The following is a 12,602-nucleotide window of genomic DNA, read 5'->3' as shown; positions in this document are numbered from 1 at the left end:
TGTATGGCTGCAGGTTACTACTGAGCACAAGATAAATTTAAACAAGATTTGGAAGGTGAAGGTGAAGGTGAAGGTGAAGCAGCAGCCGTTGTTTACCCATGGAAGGTGGGTGCAGAACTCCGGGCACAATGGTGGGTTGTGCCTTTTGATGCTGACCTGTTAACTCACCTTATGGGCCCCACCACCCAAGGCCACAGCTCCTACGGCAACCACCAGACCCTCCTTCCTCCTCTCTGAGTCCTGAGCCAGATTTACACGCAACGCCATAGTGACTTGCTGGTCTTACTGTGCAGACCGCCTCATCACTGAGCAGGGGCCAGTGAAGGACAGGTACGAGCTCCAGTTTGTTCTCATGGGTCTCAGGTTCTAGTTTGTCCTTGCTCTCCCCTCCTTCCTGTCCAGCTGACCTTCCCGATCGCTGGCCCAGGTCCACAGCAACTTCATGACCAATGCCAGTCACAGACGCAACTTCCATAGACTTCCTTTTCCACCAACTCCCGTGTTTGTGTCAAGTTTAGCCCTGATAATAATCCCTTTTCGACGTCACTCATGGTAGTTCTGCTTCTCTAATTGAAGCTTGATTGGTACACTGTTCTTATCTTAAATGAATACAAGCATTTTTAAAAAAAACAGCGGCCCTGAAGTTCAGATGTTCTTTGTACTGTCTTGGGGGACACCAACTCTAGTGGGCGAAAGCATGAAGAGTCTTTTCTGTAATTCATCTGGTATGTTGGCTGAACTTGTAATTTTGAACTTGTTTTCTGTAACTCAAGTATTATACTATCCATGGGAGGGGAGTTGCTAAGGTTTATAGGGAAAAAATAGACAGTCCTTTGCCATGATAGATCCTGATTGGATAGGTCAAGCGTATACACCTAAGGCGCAGATATTAAAGGGCTTAATATCATGTCACCTGAGGACATGAGAGAAGTGAAGAAAAGATGAAGGTGGGATGGAGCAAACAAAGGTAAATGAAAATTACCTGCACAGTAAACAGTTACTGAATGAATGTATAAGAGGTGTTTTGACATTTTTAATTAAAAAAATAAAACAAACAAGAATATAGAATTATTTTTTAATCTCCTACTTTCATAGTACCTCAAAACAACTATTTTCATCTTTAGGTATTACTTTTCATATTTATATACATTTGTTATACAGTTGGAATCACAGTGCAATAGCTTTTTATATTTTCTTTGTTTCTCCCCACTCATTCTTCATATATATTTTTTTCATTGACCCGGATCTCAAGGGAGACTGTGAGTACTTTTAAGGAGATTTTTAAGCCTCTGTTCAAAAATGTGTTAAGTTTTATCCTTCATCTGCTGCTTAGAGTGTTTGGTTCTGAGAGGTCTATGAGTGGTTTTGGAAATCAGTCTGACAGAGGATTGCTAAAGCAGTGTGTAGCCAAGGTGAGTCCTAAAAAGTAAGAGCTAAGGAAACTTCTAGAGAGACATTTAGGGTATAAACTTTGCTATCATATTCAAATTTCTTGCTACGGTCCTGGCTTCCTGGACTTGGACATTTGAACAGCTCAAGTCAAGACAGAAATGGTGTAGGGGTGATGGGCGTGGTCTGGCAGAGGGCATGGTCAGAAGAGACTGCAGGGCTGCTGGAGAGCAGGGAAGGTAATAGCTCATGCCTGCTGACCTGAGAGAGAACTTTCTGGACTCAGGGATCTGTGAATTTGAGTGAGAACTAGCTTACTATTGGGAAAGGCCATCCCTATGCCTCTGCCAATGTCCCTATCTACCAGGGGGCAAGTGTTTTTTAAGTGGGGCACAACCTATATATGTATGTATATTTAAGTACAAACACACAATTAAAGTGAAACCATACCTTGAACTCCAGTACATTTGGTTGATAAAAATCAAGCTCCTTTGGTTGAGTTTCGAATTAAGTGACTGAGAATTTCTCTCCCTTAGCCTTCACCTCACCCTTACCTCCACCTTTACTTCTTTTTTATTGCAGTCCCCTAGACCCATGTGGTTATAAGAAGAACAGCTTGAAAAATGCTGGTTTGGAACCACTTTAGTTCATACTTAGTCTTATAAGGAAATCTGAAGTTGTCATGTTTGAATCAGATATTTTGCGTCTTTTTAATTTTCATTAATCTCTTTGTGATAATAATGATCTATAATAGCAAATCTATAATTGCAAAATCATAGTGCCTACAAGGTGTCAGGCTCTGTTCTAAGCATTTTACATATATCAACTCATTTAGTCTTTCCAACAACCCTATGAGGAAGATACAACCATAATTCATTGATTTTAAAACATATTTTCTCTCACATTTTAGCATCTGTGAAACTGGAATGTGTCTTACTTTTGATGGCATGTAAGTTTAATTGGCAACATTTCAAAATTTCTTAATGGAACATAAAATATTTTTATGTTTTGCAATAGAGGATAGCTTAGATTCCGTGAAATACATTACTATCCTCATTTTACAAATGAAGAACTTTGGGCATAGAGAGGTCAGGTAACTTGCCCAATATCACAAACCTTGGCATTCAAACTTCAGAGTTTGTACTCTTAGCTACTTTGTGCCCTTCCTGGCATTCAGCATGGCTTTCCTTTGTCCCTGCTTTTACTGCCACCAAGGGTGCACCTTAGCATGGGGGGACCCCTGCCATTTCTGATAGTGGATTTCATCCACTGAGTTGAGGCCCTCTTCCAGGAGCCCCCACGACAAGGCAGACACCACTTCCAGGGTTTACGCATTGAGCCTTTTTTCATGCAGCCATTAACATTCTGCTGGGATTTACTTATCTTATTGCTTTTCCAAATAAGAGGCAATTCCAAAACAGTTTTTGGGAGATGAGACACAGAACAAGTTTTGATAAAAGACTGGAAGGATAAATGATATACTAGAACTGGTTCTGACCGGCTTGTGAGAGCTCTTGCCTACTGGTTGGTGGAAGTATTTACATCACAGAAATCAGCAAACACAAAAAGAATAAAATACCTAGGAATAAACCTATCTAAGGAGGTAAAAGACCTGTACTCAGAAAACTATTAAGACACTGATGAAGGAAATCAAAGATGATACAAACAGATGGAGAGATATACCATGTTCTTGGATTGGAAGAATCAATATTGTGAAAATGACTGTACTACCCAAAGCAATCTACAGATTCAATGCAGTCCCTATCAAATTACCAATGGCATTTTTTACAGAACTAGAACAAAAAATCTTAAAACGTGTATGGAGATACAAAAGACCCCAAATAGCCAAAGCAATCTTGAGGGAAAAAAATGGAGCTGGAGCAGTCATACTCCCTGACTTCAGACTATACTACAAAGCTACAGTAATCAAGATAATATGGTACTGGCACAAAAACAGAAATATAGATCAACGGAACAGGATAGAAAGCCCAGAGATAAACCCATGCACCTATGGTCAACTAATCTATGACAAAGGAGGCAAGAATATACAATGGAGAAAAGACAGTCTCTTCCATAAGTGATGCTGGGAAAACTGGATAGCTACATGTAAAAGAATGAAATTAGAACACTTCCTAACACCATACACAAAAATAAACTCAAAATGGATTAAAGACCTAAATGTAACACCAGACACTATAAAACTCTTAGAAGAAAACATAGGAAGAACACCCTTTGACATAAATCACAGCAAGGTCTTTTTTGACCCACCTCCTGGAGTAACGGAAATAAAAACAAAAATAAAAAACTGGGACCTAATGAAACGTAAAAGCTTTTGCACAGCAAAGGAAACTATAAACAAGATGAAAAGACAACCTGCCGAATGGGAGAAAATATTTGCAAACGAATCCATGGACAAAGGATTAATCTCCAAAATATATAAACAGCTTATGCAGCTCAATATTAAAAAACAAACAGCCCAAGCAAAAAATGGGCAGAATGGGCTTCCCTGGTGGCACAGTGGTTGAGAATCTGCCTGCTAATGCAGGGGACGCGGGTTCGAGCTCTGGTCTGGAAGGATCCCACATGCCGCGGAGCGACTAGGCCTGTGAGCCACAACTACTGAGCCTGCGCGTCTGGAGCCTGTGCTCCGCAACAAGAGAGGCCGTGATAGTGAGAGGCCCGTGCACCGCGATGAAGAGTGGCCCCCGCTTGCCACAACTAGAGAAAGCCCTTGCACAGAAATGAAACCCAACACAGCAAAAATTAATTAATTAATTAATAAAATCCTACCCCCAACATCTTCAAAAAAGAAAACCACAGCTTTAAAAAAAATGGTCAGAAGACCTAAATAGACTTCTCTCCAAAGAAGACATACAGATGGCCAAGAGGCACATGTAAAGCTGCTCAACATCACTAATTATTAGAGAAATGCAAATCAAAACTACAATGAGGTATCACCTCACACTGGTTAGAATGGGCATCATCAGAAAATCTACAAACAACAAATGCTGGAGAGGGTGTGGAGAAAAGGGAACCCTCCTGCACTGTTGGTGGGAATGTAAATTGATGCAGCCACTATGGCGAACAGTATGGAGGTTCCTTAAGAAACTAAAAATAGAACTACCATACAACCCAGCAATCCCACTCCTGGGCATATACCAGAGAAAACCATAATTCAAAAAGACACATGCACCCCAGTTTTCATTGCAGCACTATTTCCAATAGCCAGGTCATGGAAGCAACCTAAATGCCCATCGACAGACAAATGGATAAAGAAGATGTGGTACATATATACGATGGAATATTATTCAGCTATAAAAAGGAACGAAACTGGGTCATCTGTAGAGACGTGGATGGACCTAGAGACTGTAATACAGAGTGAAGTAAGTCAGAGAAAAATAAATATCGTATATTAATGCATATATGTGGAACCTAGAAAAATGGTACAGATGAACCGGTTTGCAGGGCAGAAATAGAGACACAGATGTAGAGAACAAACATATGGACACCAAGGGAGGAAAGTGGCGGTGGGTGGTGGTGGTGGTGGTGGTGGGATTAAAAAAAAAAAAAGAATCAGCAAACACTGTGTGTGAATCAGGGCATTTTGTTTGTCCTTTTCAGAGAGCCAGTTTATGATCCTATCAGTGGAGAGTTGCTAAATTATTGGATTCTAGGAAAACGCCCTCATTGGTCAAAACACAATAGTAGGAGGGGAACAGGCAGGGTGAGTATGAGTATGAGCAGATATTGTGAAGTTTTCACAATAGTCTCAATGGCAAAGAATTCTAATCTAATTACATCCTGTGTGTGTATGTTTTAATTTAGTTTATGTCATGACCTTAATATCTATAGGGTAGTAGATCAGTGACACATATGCTATATCCACCTGAAGAGCCGAGAAACCTAACTACCCCAGGAGCGAGCACTGTCTAGTTTTTATTTTGCCCTCCTTGTTGAGAGGAGAGGTTAGTCAGCTATTTGCTAAGGGAAGTGAGTGGGCAGCAGGACTTCCAAGATCATCCCAGAAACAATAACTATTAGATCCTAGAGGGCAGTGCTCAACATGTAGGAAGTGATCAATAAATGGTTATTGTTGAACTAAGCAATTATGTAAGAGTTCTTGTATAGTCACGTCTCTTCCATGTGGGTTCTTTGGTTATTTTCTCTTTTTTTTCCGTGGTGATTCTCAGTAAAACCCACAAAACAAAAATGGCTTGTGGGCTTACCATTAGGAGGAGGAAGGAATTGGGCTGCTGTGTAGACTACCTCAGCCTGAAGAGAGAAAACTCCAGGAAATTAAGTAGATTGCAGCAAGGTTAAAAAGAAACCGATACCGGCCCACGCCTCGAGGGTTTGGCACAGAGGGAAAGAAGATCAGAGGAGCAGGCTGGAGTCTGAGGGGAAGCTCTTGGGGCTAGAGTGAGGGATGGGAGCTTGAGTTTCCAAAACAGGGGCTCTTTGGTCACTTTGGGGCCACAGAAGACATGTATGAGACATTGGTTGTGGGAGAGAGGCAAGAGAAAGGAGACCGACTCTTAAGGCAGAAGGGACCATGGCAGAAGGGATTATGGCAGCTTTACATGTTGCAAAGGACCTGCCCATTTCTTATTTCCAAATTGGGCTGCTTTAGAAAAAAAAAGAAACAAACCTTTGTGATTCTTCTCTGTTTAAAACTACCATGGATTCAGCTCAGGAAATGGACCTTCATGGGTTGTAGGGTGATGATTTTAGCAGTTGGACTCTTGGCTAACTCAGAGAGAGAGTATGGGCTTCACAGGGGTATGGTAGGAAGGCTGAATAGCAATTTCTAAAATGACCTTCCCAATATCTTTCCCCACACACAGAAAAGGATTGAGCACAATCTATTAACAGATTTGTCTCTCATTTATAATTCTTTGAACTGTCAGAGCAATCCTAGCTGATTGAAAGTAATTATCAATCTCTCCAAATGATTAAACAGCATATTTAGATTTTCATTTATATCATCATTTTGATTGAATGATGTGTATGTGTGTGGACTGTGTATTAACAAGGTATCTCTTCAAAGTTATAATAAATACTTGAAAAAAAAGAGTTGCCTATTGCTCAGCATAAAAGGAAAAACAAGAAGTCTAGGGCGGGTAAGCCAAAGAACAAAATTGGGACCTAAAATAAATGATAAAAGACAGACTCTGGCAGAGATAAAATTTCAAGAGACATAAGTGATAAACACATAGAAAAATACTTGTGACGTTCCTAGCATAGCATCTGAAGATTGAAAATTCTGGTCAGCATCAGCAAACAAGCAGTGTAATTAATGTGGAACAGAAAGAATACCACAGATGTTTAAAATTATTTTTTTTTCTACTGACTCAGTCTCCTGCATATTTACAAATTGAAGGTTGTAGATTGATAGCCCCTGAGATTCATGCCCAATGGGCCCTGCTCCAGGTTTGTGTTTGCACTCAGTGACATTCTGTTGGGTTCAAACTATTTCCCCCAATTAGAATATAAGAAAAGTTACCGCCCAAACCTGCTTTGTCTCACATTGGTCTTACACGTGTGTTCTGTTAAGGAGTCACTCAACAGGAATAACAAACAAAAACTCCCACCAGAAACTGCAGCATCTCACAGAGGGGGTGCAGGCTGCTCTTCTTCACTAAGATAACTCAGTTTGGTACAGCCTCATTCATAACACAATAATAGCAATTCGTTTCCACTGGGTTCATTTGAATTCTGATTTTGCTACATGTCCCCATCTGGATTAGCTCAACAAACTTTAAATGCTAGAGAAAGATTATGCAAATGTGGAAGTTCATAACACTCTGAAGAGATTTCCTTTTGCAACCCCATGGACTAGGCAAATGTTTCACGAGGAGGTAAACTAAGTCACCAAGATGTTTTGCTGGTGAGTTAAGGTCTCCCGGCAAGTCAGAGGCAAAACACCGGAATCTTGGCCAGAGTTTAAAATTCTGCAGGTTAGTGTTAGAGCGTGATCATCTTCCAGATTGCTGGGGGTTTTTTTGTTGTTGTTTTCACTTTTTTTTTTTTTTCCAGTGCTTGTTAAACATGAAATTTTTCTGAAAGGGCAGTCACAGACAGAGTAGCCCAAATGGTTTGAAAAGAGCCAGCTCTACAGAGGAAAGCCCCACATCTTATACCTGGGAGCCGTTCCTTCAAAGCGTGCTGGCTGATAGGACGCAAGAGAATTTCAGTGGTGGATTGTGGTGACCTCTGAGCATCTCAGATGGTTTAAAGGGCAGCAGGAACACGGCAAATCCTTTGTACCTGGAGGAGTCAGCCCGCTTCTCTGGTTTGAGACAGACACCAAATCTCATATGGGGGTCTGTGCATGTGTCAGCCATTCCATAAACACTGAAATCATATAATTTGCCAAATTGTGTGTTCCTAGATAAGACCTTCTACTTTGCTTTGAAGTTGATCAAAAGCCAATCCTTAGTTCTTTTTCTATGAAAGAAATTAGCAAAATAGAATATGGTGAGAATAGATTAAAAGGTACTAAAAATAAAATGTTCTCATCTCTAAAAATTTTATATTCACGATTTAAATGTTCTCTTGACTTAGATAGGAGTTTTGTCCACATTTACTTTAAGACGCAAAAGGTATTCTAACACACATACCAGGCATAAAAATAATTTCTCAGAGTCTCTGGCCTACAAAAGATACATTTGGTTGTGGCATGTAAACTGGTCCTTCCCCCCTTGCCACTGTGTCCCCTTTTAACAGTTTCCATCTCCTTTTATTCTTCCCCAAGTCACAGGGTTAGGAGAATATTAGCAATTATCTTTGACAGACTCACTTAGGTTATGTTTACATAACAATAAGAAAATGTTTCAGGAAGGAATTCACTATTGCACTAGGGTGTAGGCATTAATTTCTTCATGTAAGAACCAGTTCTCCTTTACAGAAGGTTTCATCAAAATGTTTATTTCAAGCCAGTGGGTTCAGCCTAGTTAAGGGGTGTTTTCCACATAAAAGCTTCGTGGTTGGATAAGAACTGGCCTCACCCAGGGTGTCCTAAAACTGTCTTATCTTTTAACACATTTTCTAACTCCTTTTAGACAAAAGAAGGAAACCAAAACCAAATTGGGGCTAACAATATGGTTAGGAAGATAGGGCATCAGCATTGTGCTAGGGACACATATTCCTGTGAAAATGAAGGAAGTGCAAAGGAGAGAATCATGAAATTTCACAATGTTCAGAGCTGGAGGGACTTAAAACTAATCTAATCTTCCTTCTTCTACACATGTGGGAACTGGGAACCACAGAGCAAAGCGACTGATTATATTTTCTAAAAACACTTGGCCTGTGATCCAAGAGCTGATTGAAACATTTCAAGGCAGATTTTTCTAGATAGTCCAGAAAAAAAAAAAAAAATCCAGTATTCTCTTTTATTCCAAAATCCAATCATTCATATATGCCTGGAAGTCTTTTCCTATATTTCTCTCAAATTTCTCATGCTTATTTATGACAAAAAAGGTTTACTTTTTGGCAGACTGCCTTAGGTGGACGAATATTCCGAGACAGGACCTGGAGTCTGGCTCTGGTTAAAGGAGACCCTAACTCTGGCTAGAGACAAATCTCTGTTGCTGCCATTGTGGGACTTGATGTTCGGCTGTTTGCCCATGACTCAGAACTGAGGACTCTTTAGCCTACAGGAGTTAGAACAGTTCTAACAGGGACCAGGTTCTCTGCTGACGCTATGTGTCCCTGGCTCAGTCGGAGGGATAGAGAGGAGTGCTTTTTGGTTTTGATCACTTTCTTCTGGGGCAGTTTAAGCTTGCCTCTTGCTCTTCCAACAAATCCGTAAGATTGTGTTTACTCTCTTCTCTTCTCTTTCCTGTTTTTTGGAATTTTAATTTCCTAGTCATTGAAAATTGTCTGTTTTCCAACTTTCACCCCCTCCACCCCCTACCCCAACCTTTATTCTAATCCCCTAATCCCATTTTAGCAAAGTATTGAGTTTTTTTTCGTTTTTTTTTTTTTCTCCCTGTAGTTTTCTGGCTGCCTTGGGAAGTTTACCCAGCCCCCCACTCCTTTTTTTTAACCAAAAGTGAATTTTGCTTATTTGGACATTTAAAAATTAATGTCTTCTAGTTTCTATGAGACTGGTTTCTCTCACTTTTTTAATCATTAGACTTCTTGAAAGAGGTCTATACTTAGTCAATACTTAGTGTCGTCACATCTCATTAATTCCTCAACCCCTTACAGTCTGGCTTACACCAACACCGTGCAATTAAAAAGCCTTTCTCACCAGTATCCTCCCAATTGGCCAGTTCAGTGGCCCCACTCTTCCTTGTCACCCTGCTTGACATTTATGCAACATTTGACACGGTTGACCAGCTACTCCTTATTGAAACTCTTCCCCTTCTCAGGCTCTTTCATTTCATAGGCTCTTGCCTCTCTAAGCTTTCTTCATGGGCTTCCTTTTCTGGTTCCTCCTGCCTTTTGATGTTGTTTTTCTAGGGGATCTATTTACGGTTTGCTCACACCATACACCCTTACTCTGCTTTATTGTTCTCAGTAACCCCAAATGCATTGATGAAGTTCTCTGGCTTATAATTTCTCAGCTGAACTCCAGTTCATAGTTCCTAGAGCCTATAGGACATTTTCAGCTGTTTTCTCTGAATGTGATGGATGATGACTATTATTCTCGTTATCGTCATTATTAAATTCTCTGTGCCTTTGCTCATGCTGTTTCCTTGGTTCCTCCTTCACCTTCCCTGCTTGCAGCACTCCTGCTAGCTATTCAAGACCAGCCCCCCTGCTGCCATCTGCTCTTCAGAACATTCTCTGCCACTCTGAAGAGGAGTTTTTGTTATTTCCTTTTTTCTTTTGGAGCATTTTGATAGTGATAATGACTAACATTAATCGAATTCTTAGATGCTATTCTCTGATTTAAGTTCTCATGGATGATCTCATTCAGTCTGCACAGAAACCTCTGACAGGTACTTTTATCATCTGCTGATTTTGCTTGAGAAACCTGACTCAATGTAATAACTTGTAGGTTCTCACAATAAAGTTTCAAACCCAGGTAGCCTGAGTCCCTCCGCAAATACCTGGAGCTAACTTTTACTGACTGCCTACTTTGTTCGTGGATTTCTGTATTATCCTCCTTTAGTCCCCAGAACACTGTTACAAAGTACAGTTATTATATCTATTTTGTGAATGAGGAGACTGAGACACAAATAAACTAAGCAGCTTGCTCAAAAGCCGCCTAGCCCCCAAAGTAGCCAAGTCAGGACGCACTTTTATTTACCTCTGTTATAGAACTTCCCAAATCGTTCTATAGTTAACTACCTAGGACATCTTTCGCTCTTCTCTCTGCTCTGTGAGGGCCCCGATGATGTTCCTTCCAACTTTTTATCCCCTATATCTAGTCACAAAATAGAGGTTCCAAAATGTGGAGAGAGAGACTGATAAACAGATTGGTTACTGTTGTCTTTGGGTCATTTTTCTGGGACAGTTGATATGCACCCATTTTGTTCTGTTTTCCATGGCCAATCATTTCTGTGTGTGTAGCATTGTGAAGCCAAATGTGAAAATGCTGTCTCTGCAGACTTTCTTTCTGAGTAAAAATAGTTTCAGTTCCCAGAGGTAAAATAATTGCTGCCCTGACAGCCTCTCCCTTTAGCAGTTTTAAGCTGTTGTGTCCAGATGGAAGGTTTAGTTGAAGAGACCCTTAATCTATTCAGAGATAAATACCACATTTCACAGAATATAAGCCTAAGACAAACTTAAGTCATGTTGAGGTTTGAAAGAGGCCATTTTCTGTTGAGTGAGGTAGTGTCTGTTCATCTCAGGTACTTGCTAGCTCTGTTACCCTACCCCTTCCTTCCTTCCCTCTTTCCTCCCTCCCTCCCTCCCTCTCCTCCCTCCCTTCCTCCTTCCTATAGCTGGACCTTACTTCATGCTGAAGATGTCACATAAAATTCTCTCTCCACTCTCTCCAAAACAGGTTGGTTTTGTAATTTTTCAACCATAAAATACAGTACTTTGCATCAATACAGTGCAATATATATATTCATTTTTCTTGTTTTGTTTGTTTATAAAATTACAGAAGTACTGGTATACCTTGTTTTATTGCGCCTCTCTTTATTGCCCTTCAAATACATTGCAGTTTTTACAAATTGAAGTTTTGTGGCAACCGTGCGTCAAGCAAGTCTGTCGGTACTACTTTTCCAACAGCATTTGCTCATTTTGTGTCCCTGTGTCACAGTTGTATTCTGTCGATATTGTAATTCTCACAATATTTCACACTTTTCAATTATTATTATATTTGTTATGGTGATCTGTGATCAGTGATCTTTGATGTTACTATGATGCCTTCCTGAAGGCTCAGATGATGGTTAGCATTTTTTAGCAACAAAGTATTTTTAATTAAGTTAGGTACCTTGTTCTTTTTAGACACAATGCTACTGGACACTTAATAGACTACAGTGTAGTGTAAACATAACTTTTAAATGCACTGGAAAACCCCAAAATTCGTGCGACTCGCTTTACTGAGATATTTGCCTTACTGCAGTGGTCTGGAACCAGACCTGCAATATCTGTGAGGTATGCTGGTAATACATGTTTATTGTAGAAAATATTCAGAATGTAAAGTTACGTGTAGTAAAATTTTAAGTTTCCTAAACTGAGATCACATCATACATACTATCTTCAGCACATTTTTCATGTAATAATATATCTTTCCATGTCTGTGTTAATAAATCTACTTCAGTCTTTTTAATGGTGACATCGTGTTCCATGTTAAGGAGTATGTATCTTATAAGCCAATTCCCCTTAGAAGAACGTGTGGTTTGGGCTCCACAATGCTAAATATACACATATCTTTGTGCCCAGGTGCAAGAATTCTGTAGCTAATTTCCTAGATTCTATAGAGTTGCTGGGTCAGGGAGCATGTATTCTTATTTTGATAGAGTCTTCTGTGGTATATGATCTCTAATGATGGCCTCCCATATTCACATCCTTAGATGGAACCTCACATTAAATCTGGGCTACCTATCCTTACAATTTTAATTTTAATTTAACTAATAAACATAGTTAAATCTATATACTTTAACTGATATTGAGAATTAATCTGAATCTATAACTTCTTCCTCCCCCTGAACATGACAAGACTGGTAGCATGCTTTTACTTTTCCCTTTCCTCCCCATCTTTATTTTGACTAGATCATTTGGAATTTTCTAGACTTGCTAATTTTTAAAAT

The sequence above is a fragment of the Phocoena sinus genome, chromosome 12 (assembly GCF_008692025.1).
Source record: "Phocoena sinus isolate mPhoSin1 chromosome 12, mPhoSin1.pri, whole genome shotgun sequence".
NCBI classification, from domain to species: domain Eukaryota; kingdom Metazoa; phylum Chordata; class Mammalia; order Artiodactyla; family Phocoenidae; genus Phocoena; species Phocoena sinus.
This window is presented reverse-complemented; position numbering follows the sequence as displayed.